The 14,320-nt window shown below is 38.6% G+C and overlaps 1 protein-coding gene across 8 annotated transcripts in view; it reads right to left on the reverse strand.

The window, feature by feature from the left end:
* The window catches only part of XRCC4 (X-ray repair cross complementing 4), a 315,887-nt gene that overhangs the window by 78,089 nt on the left and 223,478 nt on the right, over positions 1–14,320 (reverse strand). For 3 of the 8 annotated variants that reach the window (XR_009261112.1, XR_009261110.1, XR_009261109.1), the window contains exon 10: positions 2,495–2,601. The exons of the other annotated variants lie outside the window; for them this stretch is intronic. The gene's annotated coding sequence lies outside the window, so the exon portion shown is untranslated. The remainder of the gene's footprint in view (positions 1–2,494; positions 2,602–14,320) is intronic. 8 annotated transcript variants of the gene reach the window in all.

Genomic DNA, 14,320 nt, shown 5'->3' on the forward strand with positions numbered 1-14,320 from the left:
TACACAATGGACTATTATTCAGCCTTTAAAAAGCAGGAAATCCTGCCATGTGCAATAATATGTATGAAACTGGAGTACATTATGTTAAGTAAAATAAGCCAGATACAGAAAGATAAATATCATATGATTTCAATTAAATGTTCAATCTTTAAAAAAAGTCAAACTTATAGTAACACAGAGTGGAATAATGGTTATCAGAAGCAGAGGGATAGAGGAAAAGGGGAAATACTGATCAAAGGTTACAAACTTTCAATTACAAGATGAAGGAGTTCTAGAGATCTAACATACAGCATGGGGACTGTATCAGTAATGTTTTGTAGACCTGAAATTTGCTAAGAGAGTAGATCTTAAATGTCCTCACCATACACACACAAAAGAGTCTAACTATGGGAGGTGATAAATAAGTTGGTTAGTTTGATTGTGGTGATCATTTCACAGTATACACACATATATCAAACAATGTATTGTAAAAAAAACACATTATACTGTACACCTTCAATATACACAAATTTTGTCAAAAATAAATAAATAAAACTCAGAAAAAAATAGTAAAATTAATATGATCTCATTTTGAGCCTTAACATTGTTGGGACTTGGATATATGGTTTGTACATAGAAATGTAAACTCTTGAACACTATAAATGCGAAGAGAGTCTGATATAATTTAGACCAAGCTTTCATGTCAGATTCAGTAGAGGGTTTGTTCTAGTAACAAGTCAGTGGGCCCAATCAACAAAACTTCCCATGCCTTATTGCTCTTATAGTTACCGTGATAAAAATTTAAATCATTAACCCAGAAAAATGTATTAAGTATCTACTGTGCACAAAGCAGCACTCTAGGCAAAGGAGATTATAGGGGAGTACAAAAGAGACTAAGTCCCTCTTCTAATGGTGTTTGTAGTCGGGTGAGAGGAGACAGACAACAAACAAATGAACACATATAATATGCCAGGTCTGAAAACTGATGTGGAAAATGATGAATGAGAGCAAGAGAAACAATGGTGTGGCAGGTAATGCTAGAAGGGTGCTATTTTATATAGGATGGTCAGGGAAGGCCTCCCCAATAACATGGAATCTGAATAGAAACATGAAAAAAGTAAGGGAGTGACTATGTAGCTAATCTGAAGGGAAGAGCATTCCAGCCAGAGAAATAGCACATTCAAGGCACCGTGCTGACATGACTGTGGCTGGAAAAGGGATAGGGGGAAAAAAAAAGGGGGGGGGAAGGCTGGAGGTAAAGCCACAGAAATGGAGCTGGGAGCAGATCGCAAGTACGTTATAATTAGAGATTAGAGATTATGGACTATAGATTACAATTGGAGATTAGAGAGAAATAGATGAATCAAGGATGTCTCCAAAAGTTTTTGCCTGGGCAACTGGTTGAATAGAGTGGTTATTTATGAAATGGAAAAGGCTGGTAAATAAGTATGTTTGAAGAGACAATAAAGAATTTAATGTTAGAATTACCATGTCATTTGTACATCCAAGAAGAGAGGCCAGGAGGCAGTTGGCATTTTTCATCATGTAAAGTTACTTAAAGTCATGGACTAAATGAGACCACTTAGCCAATAATGTAAAGAAAAGAGATCTGAGTACCAATCCCTTTATAGAGACTGAGAAAATTAGGAGGAAGCAAAAAAGTCATAAAGAAGGAATACCCAGTAGAATAGGAAGATAACCAAGAGACAACAATGAATCAGAGATCAAGTATGTTAAGTTATCAGTGTTTCAGTGTGACTAAGATGAGGCTAGAAATGACCAATGACTTTAGCAACTTGAAGATCCTTTGTGACTTGATAAGAACTCTTCGGTGGAGTGGTGGACATGATGGCTATTGGAGCGGGTTTCAAGACAGGATTACAGGGAGGGAGGCAAACCACAAGAGATTCTTAAATATGGAGAACAAACTGAGGGTGAGTGGGGGAAAGAGGAAAATGGGTGATGGTCATTGAGGAGGGCACTTGTTGGGATGAGCACTGGGTGTTGTATGTAAGCCAAATGGACAATGAATTACGTTAAAAAAAAGACAGGATAAGAAATGTACCTATAGCACAGTTTAGTTAAGACTGTGATTTGAAGATTTAGACACATTCTAAATCTAGAATGGTTCATTCATGATGTAGAATAATCACCTATGTATAAGTCAACTCACAGTGAGAATTAGTGAGCCTATTTAAAAAAATCATCAAAGATGCCATAGTTAGTTCCCTCTAAGCCATGGGATGAAGACACAGCACCAACAGCAACAGAGGGCATAAGCTGAGGAGTGATCTGTCTACGGGGTTTCATTCAATTACTCTTTGGAGCTCCTTCTAGAAAAGTGGAAAGTTGTTTTATAGTTCTGAGAACTGAGGGAGGACACCCAGTAAATCTGTTGATATAGTCTCCAGCACTGAGGCCATCAGAAAGACCATCTCAATGACTATTTTTCTTAAGTTGCAGTTATACGGAATCAATTTACTTAGTTTTATCCTATTTAGATTTTTGTTCTTACCTTGGCACTTTGGGGTAACATTTCTGAGCGCAACTAGTAGTGAGTTTGTTCTTGATGGGCACATTTCTCTAGTTTGTGAATTATGGGCCAAGAATGGAATGGTAGCTCTGAAAATAAAAGCCAGGCACAAAGAGGTTTGTTGTTAACCTTCATGAAGGGCCTTATAGCAGTTTAAGTATCTCACCCTTCTGGGACTAAAGACATCATGCTTTCCCATGACCTGAAATGGAAAATCATTCCACTGTTTCTGGGACGGCACAGAACACACACCATATGAAGCAGTCATAAAATTTTTTACTTGTTTTATCTTACTTTTTCCTCTTGCTAGTTCCCTTTATTTTGGCAGGAGGTGGGATGTGATGACCTAAATTAGGCTTTTCCACATCTAATTTCCAGATTCTGGGACCTAAGTTTTACTTTCCTATTTAAAAACATATGAACTTCCAGAAGTTATCCAGAAAGAGTCCCACTGAAGGCAAATGTCCTATCAGTTTTAGCCTGGTCTGAAACAAATTTACTGGAATGGGATTTCCATTACCTCTCGAGCAGATTGGTCACATGAAGCAAATTTACAGTACAGTAAGTGGTATTTCCTGAGGTGATGGATCTCCCATCTAACAGCCTCCGAGCGCAAGTCTCATGAACCATAATGCTTTTTGCATACAAGCCTGTAAATGCCCACTGCAGATTTTCCCACATAAGTGTCTTCTGCATACAAGGTTCTAAAAGTCTATGGCAGGCAATTCAAACAAAATTGTGTTCACTTCTCCTCACTTTTTTCCTAAGCTTACACCCCTGGGTTTTTGTTAACATTTAAAAAAGATATTTAAAACTGCACTTCAGCCACCTTGTAAAATGAAAGAGTACATTGTACAGGCACCAAAGGTACACGTCAGTGCTTTTATCAAATTCAGGGTCCTGCTCTGCTGCACTAATTGGAACCATGTGTTGAAAATGCAAGACAGGATTTTTTCAGCTGTTCTTTAATTAAATGGAATAAAATAAGGACTAAACCTCACATTGCTTCATCAAGAGAGGCTGCCGGGTTGTGCTACTAGGCAGAACTGATAGAGGATCCTGAGTGGGGATGCTGGCACCCATGTCAGGGCTCCAGGGACAATGGTGATTACTTTAATATTGAAGATATTCTCAGTGATTCTATGATACGATTTAGCCACATTCACAGAATGCCTGGTTGCAAATGCTTCTCTGATAAGGAGAGGAAGGCAAGTGATAGCAAGCCTAATTATTTTAAAGTGCACTGAAAGATTGACTAATGAAGATTTTGTAAAATATTTTCATAAAGTTCGGTCACTGCAAAAATCATCAGTAAGGTGGAAAAAGTGCCTCCTCATGCACTTGCCCACTGAAATCTGTGGAGAAATAGTGGCCAACAATGTGTGTGTCTACTAGAAAGACAGTGGAAAATACAGTCTCAAGTTTTCTGTTGAAACTTGAAAACAAAATGTAATTTGATTTTTTAAAAAGTGTGATTTCTGCCACTTTGTTTTGAGGAAAAGGATACTCTATACCTTTTAATTGTCCTGGGATCAAAATCCCAGGGAAGAAAAGGTTAGTTCACAATGTCTCCTTTCAGGATTGGAAGCCCGTCTTTCATGATGCTTTATGTTATTTAACATCCATTGAATGGCACCAGTGTATTGAACTCTACTCCCTCCTTCCTGTACAAGTTCTGGATCCAGAATGGGTACCTTTGCATAAAGTATTGAAGCTTTAGGAAAGAAATGTGGATATTGCTTCCAACAGCACAGTCGCACCTACGGCCTCCAGAAAGAGGTGTCAGAAGTGAATTAAAGAGGACAGCAACAGCAATTCCCCTAAAGGTGTATATAAGCAGCATTCTGCAGGATATGGGAATGTCAAAGCAGGGCTGGGAATGTTCAAGGAAGAAAGCCAATTCCACAAAAGGTTAAAAAACCCTGAGATCACTCTTAAAGGAAATGATGAAACCACCCCTGCTTGTATCAAAGCCCAAGGCCTGGGCACTAGAAAGGGGTCTTTCTGCTGTGGGCCGGTTGTGTCACTCTACCATCAGGAGTCTCTCAACTTGCAAAGACTGTTGGCAAGGTTTAATCAGTGGATACTGCTTGGTCTGAAGCAGAGTTTGACAGTTTTCCAGACAGGCTGGGAACAGCATCAGAGAGTTACACAACCTGCAAAGAAGTGGGAAACGTCTGGGTGCATGTGGTTGTGCCCTTAGATGGCCTTCGGATTGCCCTTTCAAAAGCACAAACTGAATCAGGTCACTCCCTTTCTTCTCTTAAGATCATTCTATAGTTGTTCATTCACATAATCAGTGGGGAGCCTACACTGCCTTCTCAGGCTCTCACTGCATCCTTTTCCCCTCCCTTCGCTCCAGCCACAAAACACTGAAGATGCCGCACTCGCCCATTTCCCTAAAGTGCATCTCAGCCACCTGGCAAATCCTCAATCATCCCAGAAGTTCAGCTCAAACTTCATCCATCTCCCTTCTGGTGTTTCCCTTGGCCATAACCTCTTCTTCCTATACTCTCCCAATAAACTCAGAGCAGGCTGATTCTCTTTTGTGCCCTCTGAACTTCCGGGGCTCCTCTCTTAGAGCACTTACCAAACATTTGATTGTGTACAGGTCTGCCTCCTTCCTTAGTCTAGACTTCCAGGCACCATGAGACAAGATGGTGTTACTCATCTTTATATCTCCAGTGCCTGGCAGAGTGCTTGGCACAAAGTGTTCACCAAACACGCGATGACTGAATAAACACATACACATGTGGACTTGTGTTCTTCTAAACATAGTTGAGAATTGTGCGTAAGCTCAAGGGCACAGGGCAGATTCCGGTGTCCTTGCACACAGCCTGAATTTCAAATTCTTGAGATGAAGGATTACTGACACAAAGGACAGTGACAGTGAAACACACACTGAGTTATTATCGTTGAAAAACTTGTAACATTTGCCAAATGTAGGCAATTATGAAAGTTACTGATATCGTATATGACAGATTAGGGCTACAACGGAAAAATCAAACAAAGATAAAAATGCTCTTCAGGAACGGCATTATTTTATATAGAATTCCTCAAGAAAATACTAGGATTTGTTTTATTATATAGTTTCTTTCCTCTCTCACCTTCCTCAAATGTCATAATTCTTGCAGAAAAATTCTTGTTAAAGAAGCATAGACTTTGGATGACATATTATTGAGTCTGAAAATCTATCTCCAAGTCAGAAGTAACTACACTTTGAGATTCCAAATCATATAAAAGTCAACCAACCAATTGTGGCCCATAAAGAGTTGCAATTTCATCATTTGAGGGAAATTATGAATAAATAAATGGATGGGTGAATACATAAACATATTTAAAGCTCTGGGATAGATTTTTCTTTTCCCTAGGTAGCATTTGGACTATCTTCCAATGTTTAGGCAGACACACAATGTTTTCCTCTGGAGTTCGTCATTTTTTATACTTTGGTGGCAAATGTGCCTCCCCTGATAGTCATTATCATTTCTTTAGATAAGTCAATACATTCAATTAGATCTTGCTTTGCTTAGAAGTCATGCCATCTTTTTAACACGACATTGCATAAATGGTGAGGGATAGACACCGCCATTTATAAATGCATTATTTTAACATTTAACACTAGGGAAAATGTTACATGGAGATACGTTGCATGACTACTGGTAAACACATGGGATGATCAGAATAAAGAGACAGAGAAACAGTTCTTTATGAGAAAATAACAGCAATTGGGGGAAAGCTGAGAGCGGAGGAAAGAGGGAGATGAGAGCAAAGGGATGGATGACATAGCAGGAAGCTGGACTCTTAAGGTGACAAGTTGCCAGTGGAAAGTTCATACAGTAGGAAAGCCAGAAGGCTTTAAAGAATAGAGTTATGGCAAAAATGGAATATAAATCGCTCATTTTCTTTGAGGTAAACTACCTCTCTCTGATCCAAACCTTCCACAAATTCTGCTACACACAGACATTTCTCAGTGCTTTTGTCATGGAATTCAGAGGAAAGGAGGGAAGTTTCATGGCTGACTTAGCATGGAGCAGAGAAAGAAGAAAATCAGTTTTATTATAAAACATAAGTGAGACTCAGAGCCCAGTGGAAGCAGGAATTCAGAGCAGAAATGGCCATGAAAATAAATTGCACAAGAATTCGTAAAAGTCTCGGGAAAAGTGCGAGACTTTAGAAGGAGCAAGGATAGGGAGCTTGAGCTAATAAATCTCAGGGAGAGGGTCAATGCAGCTGATCATCTGGCTTTACAGAACCACGTGCTGATCCACTGTATGCTGATTTGATAGTGCAGCAGTAACACTCGTGGTAAGGGCTTCTATACATGCTCTACTTACTGTGTAGCAGACATTGTGTTAAGTGCTTTATCTGCATTATCTTATTTAATTCCCATTAAGTGCTTTATCTGCATTATCTTATTTAATTCCCATTGCATGAACACAAGTTCAGAGAAAATAAGTATGTTGCCCAGAGTGAGATAGTTAACAGCTGGCAGTGTAGAAACTTGGCTTACTCTCGTCTCCAAATCCACACTTGTAATTCCTACTTATTCTATTATCAAATTCCAGCTAGAAGACACCAGATTTTTATGCCATGTACATATTAACAGCTACTACAAATGTAAAGTTGTCACTGTATGTTATTCTATATGAGTAACTATATTGGTCAGCTATTGTCAAAATACCGTTATATAACAAACTATAGCAAATCTTAATGGCTGTGAGTAGTAAGCAATTGTTCTCACGCTCATGGTCAGCATGGTTGACTGTAGTTCAGTCTATCTGGATTGGGCTCAGATGGATCGCTCTTCTGAAGGTTTCAGGGTAGTGAGCTCGACTCCAGTTTAGGACTGAGTTCATTTCTGCTCCATGATCTCATCAGAGGCCCAGGCAGCACGGGCTGCAGCTACCTGGGGCATGTTCCTCTCACGGCAGAGATCAGAAGCTCCCAGAAGAAAAAGCAGAAACACATAATGCTTCTTAACTTCTGGGCACAAAAAGTGGAATATTTTTATTTCATCCACATTTTATAGTCCAAAGCAAGTCAATGGAGCAGTGATAGTGGAGAGTATTTACTGACAATAATTTAATCTTCCATAGTAATGTAATTACTTCTCTGTAAACATAGTTCTTGAGAGAAATATACTATATTATATCTCTCAAAGGAGCAAAGCAAGATTGTTTCCAATATTACTCAACAGGGGCTCTGGAATATTTCAGATGAACTCCCTAAATGTTTGCAAAGCACAATGACAAAGCATATTTCTCCCATCATCACTACCAGCATCTTGTCCTAATAGGGATCCAAAAGTTTCACAAAGTCTTCTTTCTTTCTTTTTGTAAGTTTTTTTTTTTTAAGTTTATGTATTTATTTTGAGAGAGAGAGAGAGAGAGAGAGAGAGAGAGAGAGAGAGAGAGAGAGAGCACAAGTGGGGTAGGGGCAGAAAGAGAGGGAGAGACAAGTCCAAGCAGGTTCCACGCTGTCAGCACAGAGCCTTATGTTGGGCTTGAACTCACGAACTGTGAGATCATGACCTGAGCTGAGATAAAAAGCGGGACACTTAACCAACTGAGCCACCCAGGCACCCCTCTCACAAAGTTTTCAGTCAGATCATAATTGAGAGAGCAGAGAGAGAGAGAGAGGGAACCCTTGTCATCACATAAAAACACTACAATTTGATAGAGTTCCTTTTACTATTTGGTAAAATCAAGAAAAAATATATTGCTTTGTATTCTTTAAAGGATTAGCATAGGTATTAATCTACCAATGATGGCAACTTTGTGACACCTTACACTTAAAATTCATTCCTAAGTAAAATTTATAGTACTATCCTATGTTGCCAAAGATCATAGACATTTCATACTACCATTCAGATCCATCACTACTTTAAAGACACATCTAATGTAGGTAAGATCTTAGCTATATATAATGGCATTTTAATGAATTTTAAAGTTTTATTATAAAAATTATGTAAATTTTAATTATAAAAGTGGTTTTACTTTCCCCTCTTATTCAAGTTTGCCTATACCAATCTAGATGAAACCTCTCCTGAAATGTTCTATTAGTGGTAGAGTTAGCTAGTGACAACTTGTTAACTGAAGATAGTAAAAATTGATTAAAATGTCCAATGGAGAATATATTTGATTTCCTTATTAATTGGGTACTTTCTGCTTTGCTTTATGGAACCATTTCACTGGTAAGTCCTCAGAAAAGGGAGCAGTGAAGTTTAGACATATATCTGCACTGAAACAGGCTCTGAACTACAGAATGACCCACATCTACTCCAGGCACCGGCTACTCTCCCAATCAGTCTCAAGGGTCACAGGGCACCTCTGCTCCATTGTGCTCTGCAGCCTTCTCTTTCTTCCAGTCAGTCTCTGTGCCAACTTACACATTGGCTTTTTCAGGGAACTCAAGTTCAGCCACGCAGTGAGAGTCACATTTCTTTCCCTGGCCTAATCAGCTATGGCTAGGGTTGGGGACGTGGGGCAGGGGCATGTGCATAAAACATGCATTCTATATTGGACACCCCTTGTATACCACCTCAAAATCCTCAATAGTAGCCATTTCTTTGGCAATCAGTTCCAGGCAGGCTTTGCTCTACTTCAGGCACGTAAAATTGGTACCTGTGTTCCTCTTGTTTCCTGTCCAGGGCTTCTCTGAGACTGCAGCTTTGGTCACCTGCAGGGACCCCGCTACGTACTAAACAGGGGCGAAGTGAGATATGTGGGAACAATGCTTCCAGGCCACTCTTGACCAATGGAAACAGCAACCCATGGATAAATGCTTCTCCCTTTTGCCCCCAGATGTATTGTTCTGAGATGACTTTCAGAAGGTACCTCAGAACATCCTGGTGGGGTGGAGCATATCACCCACAGGGCAGGCTGCCTTGATAAGGCATCCTTGCACTCGTTTTTCCTCCTTTCCTTCTAAGTGCTTCCAGTCTAGCACTCTTGCTCCCTAGCATCATATTCCCAAATAAATTGCCTGTATGCAAGCCCTTCAGAGGAATGCAGAGTATGACAGATTCCTAGAAGGGTCTTGTATGAGCAGGTTCCAAAAAAATTATCTAATCCACCTACATATAGTTGACTGGCTGTGTTATTTCTAAGATTGTAATTAAGCTGGAGACTGTCTTTAAACCAAAAGTAAGTAGTTCAGGTCTAGCCTATATTCCACTTACTGGAACAGTAGCCACAAAAATTGCTCCTGCCCTTGATAAGGCCATCCACTATCAAGATAGGTGTAGGCTCCAATCACTCTCTCCTTTCCTGAAGAATCAAGAACTTTTAGGGACAAAGAGACCCTCACTGAGAAAATACAGTTCTCTGTGAGATTTTGAGATGAGAGTTTAGGACAAAGGACCTCCAAAAGATGGAAGAAAAATCAACATATAAACAACAAAATTCATATTACAGAGGAAAATCAGAAAGTAGTAATAACAGTTGGTGAATAACATGACATGTGGATAACTGAAAGGAAGAAAGTAAGTACAAAGTACATTGGTGAGTGTGTTTTGGGTGAGTAGATCAGAGAGGTGGAAATTAGGACAGGAGACGGATGGTCAGTTAGGAAGCAACCATGAAGTTCTTGGCATGTATGTGTCAAAGTATCCTTTCCCAGTTATCAATATATGGAGAAAATCACAGCAGGCTTGCTCACAGAACACTTGCAAATGAAATCTGCCCTCCTGAAAAGCATTCACCAGGAGTTTTCAGAACACCAGTGAAAATTTTTAATTCAAACAATAGGTAGAAATGGATAAATAGTGACTATCATTCTCCCTTACCAAATGTGTTAACTACTTATTTTTTTTTTAATTTGCTGATGTATAGGTAAATTCATGAGGTCTTTCATGAATTTCGAGGTCACCTATTTAATTTTATTTTATTAAAAATGGATTCTATAAATTATACTAAGTGTAAGACTGAGAGACACAAAGGGATGAGGGTTGGCTGCTTCTGCAAAGTATCTGACAAGGGACCCACTGACTCGTTCTCCTTTCTCAATCCCAGATGTCCAAGAAGGGCCCCACGACCTGAAGATTTCTGGCAGTATATATCTTCCCGTGGAAGTGCCAGTCTGAAATGTGGAGCTCAATTCTTGTTATATCTTTATTACAAAACTTAGCTTCATATTCTAAATCCACCTGGCCAACATTCCTCCTGGAAAGCCTTCTAACTTGTTTCCTTCATTCTGATGATTCACAATTACAAACTTGAACAGTAACCCCAAGCCCCTACCCCCAGGACCTTCTGCACTCTCCTCTGATCCGGCATACAGTTTCATTCATAGCATACGTTCCTCAACCCTACTGATTTCTCTTAGCCTCCCAATAGGATTTTTTTTTAAATTTTCTGTGGATCTTCACCCATAAACTTTTTGTTCTTTTCTTTATGACACTTATGCTACCACTCCTTGATATGATAGTTTATCAGATACTGATTTTGGGCCCCAATGTCAACTCCCTTCCATATACTTCACCTCTTTGAGAGCAGGCCCAAATTTCACTTACTAGAATATAAGCTCCACAGCAACAAACCACACATATTATTCACTGCTGCATCTAGTGCCCAAAACAGAGACTGACACAAATGCTTAACAGATATTTGGTGAATGGATGGAATTATCCGTAAATTCTCCACATGGCCCAGTTCTGTTTTTTTGGGTTTTTTTTGTGCATAACGGATCCTTTATAAACATTTATTGAGTCAAATTTACCCAATAAACAGCTGTTTGGCTCCAAAACACAGGGTCTAGTATTTTATAAATTTGAGTTATATGCCATTAAGAAAAACTTGTCTAAAGTAGTTTCCTGACCTTTTAAAACTACATAATAAAGACATCTCTTCCTGAGATGGGACTTTTTCTTCCATGAACTTTCCTAATGAGGCCTAAGTCATACCATCTGATCCCAGGGCCAAGAATTATAAATTTTAAGCTGAAAAAAAAAAATGTCACCTTGTTTTATAACAAAGGTCAAAAAAGTAAAAAACCAAACAAAATTCATGCTGCATTATAACTTAATTCTTGTGCCTTCAATTTCAGTGTTTTTCTGTAACAATCTGTTTTTGAATATAAACAATGGAAAAATGTGAGGAAAAATCATGACATAGAATGACTAGAGCTGCACATCTTAACACCAAATCTATAGATATCTGTCTACGCGGAGCAGAAAATGTAAAACTAGCCCTTCAAATTCTCCATGCTCGATATAAAAGAGGGAACCATAACTATGTACTACTTATGCTTTGTTCTAACCAGCTGAATCAATCTGACACAAAACAATGGTGGAAAAGATACACTGCTCTGGAAAAATATAATCAAAATTCTGTAAATATGAGCTTTATAGATTCTGCTGTTACAATTACTTAGGAAACATTTTCTGTACATCATCCCTCTCTCACCACTAGTGGGTTAATAGCCAAAATTCTGTTTTTCTTCTTCTCTTTCACTTAAAAAAAAACTTTATATGTAAGTATACACACACACAATAGTTGTATATTAATTTTGGTTATTCAGAAGAGATAACATTATTTTGAGATTCTAGTACTTTATGTACAAAATCCCCTTGGAAAGGTCCAAGGCACATCTTAGATTATCTGAGATTCATAGTATAGTGAAGTTTCTATGTAACTGAGCAGAATTTTAGACTTTATAATTATATGCTTATTGCATGTATGTGTGTATTTATTTATTGAATTTTAGAGAGAGAGAGCATGAGTCGGGGAGACAGGCTGAAGGGAAGGGGGGAAGGAGGGAGGGAGGCAGGGTATGGGAGTGAGAGAGAGAGAGAATATGAATCTTAAGCCGGTTCTACACTGAGCATAAAGCTCGATGTGGGGCTTGATCCCACTACCCTGGGATTGAGACCTGAGCTGAAATCAAGAGTTGGCTGCTCAAGTGACTGAGCCTCTCAGGCACCCTTATATTTTCATATTTCACATATTTATATCTACATTTATTTTAAAGTTTTCCTTCTTAAATGGATGCCACTATGGAAATAAAAATGTGGTAAATTTCTTTTTAAAGTATTTTGTTGTTCCATTGACTGAATAGAATCTTGTTCTGATATAAACAATAAAGTGTAATTTCTTTCTGATTCTCTCTGTAGTCAAGCCTACACGCATAAATATATATGTATATATTATTTATAATTAAGCACAAAAGGTACTTGAAGCTTCTAAACAATTATTTCTCTGTGTCAAATCAGCTAAGTTTCAACCTTTTCCTAAGTTTCTTTCAAAACAGTTTAATAACTTAAAGAAACATTTGAGTGTCTGTTTTGTGGAAGGCATGCATTTATTCATTCAACAAATGCTTAGTAAGCCTTTGTGAATCTAGCCCTGTTGTACGAACTGGAAGATAGATAAAACAGATGGCCATGCCTCTGCTATGATGGGGCTAACTTTCTATTAGGAGACAGGCAGACAGAGAGAGAGAGATGAAAAAAATAATTCTGTGTGGTGATATGCACAGTGAAAAAATATTCCAATGGGACAGTGACTGGGAGTGTGCACATCTTTAGAAAGGGCATTTCAGGGAAAGGACCTCTGAGGAGGTGACATTTGATTCTAGACCTGAAAGATGAGAAGAAACTAACCATAGGAAGATGAACATTCTGACCAATACAATGGTTCTGAGATCTGACCTACTTGAGGGACAGTAAGGAGCAAGGCAAGCAAAGAGAAAAGAGCAGGAAACCAAGGGTAGAGACAGGTAGGGGCCAGATCATATCAAATCTTGTAAGCCAGGGTACGGAGTGTGAACTTTATCCAAAGAGCAGTGGCTTACTATTGGAGGGTTTCAATCCAGGCAGGGAAATGCTCTTTCCTAAAACTTAAAAAATTCAGTTTGTGTGCATTGTACAATAGGAGATTGGCAGGGAGACCAGTCAGGGGGCAGATGTAGTAGACAGTAAGAGAGAAGTAGATAGAATCAAGCTGTATTTTGGAGGTAAAAATAACAGGATGTGGGAGAAGAGCGAAACAAAGGTACTGATCAGGATTCCTGGGTTTTCAGCTTGAAGCAACCAGGTGTCACAGTAATTTGTTGGGTGGGGAAGAATGGAGAAAAAAGATGATCGGGATGTAATCAGACCTCTGCTTTAGATGTGCTTAAACATCCAAATAATCATCCAAAGCAGGTAAATGTACTCAGATTTTTAAGAACCTCCTTTTGCAAAAAATTAATGATAAATTATACAGCTGACCCTTGAACAACAGGGGTGTGAACCATGCAGGTCCACTTATATACACATTTTTTATCGTACAGTACTATAAATGTATTGTCTCTTCCCTATGATTTCTTAGTAACATTTTCTTTTCACTCGCTTACTTTATTGTGAGAATACAATATATAATACATATAAACGCAAAATAAGTATTGACTATTTATATTTTCAGTAAGCCTTCTAGTCAATAGGAGTCTCTTAGTCGTTAAGTTCTTGGAGAGTCAAAAATTATACGAAGATTTTTGACTACAAAGGGCACCAGTTCCCCAACCCCAGCACTGTTCAGAGGTCAACTGACTCTACACATATATGACTGTGGAAACAGAACTATTCTAATTTTGGAGATATTAGCATGCAAATGGTATTTAAAATCACAGAAATACTAGATAGACAAGGTAGGTAGTGAAAAGAAGAAGGCTGAAGAATAAACCTGAGGCACAAAAACACTTAACTCTGGGCCAAAGAGCCTCCGTGTACAAAAAGGAAGAGAAAACAAACAATATATGTTAATGCAAAAGTCAAGTGAAGAAAATGTTTACTGAGAAGTGACCGACTATGTCAGGTGTATAGCTGAGAGG

This window comes from Neofelis nebulosa, chromosome 1 (assembly GCF_028018385.1).
Source record: "Neofelis nebulosa isolate mNeoNeb1 chromosome 1, mNeoNeb1.pri, whole genome shotgun sequence".
Taxonomy (NCBI): domain Eukaryota; kingdom Metazoa; phylum Chordata; class Mammalia; order Carnivora; family Felidae; genus Neofelis; species Neofelis nebulosa.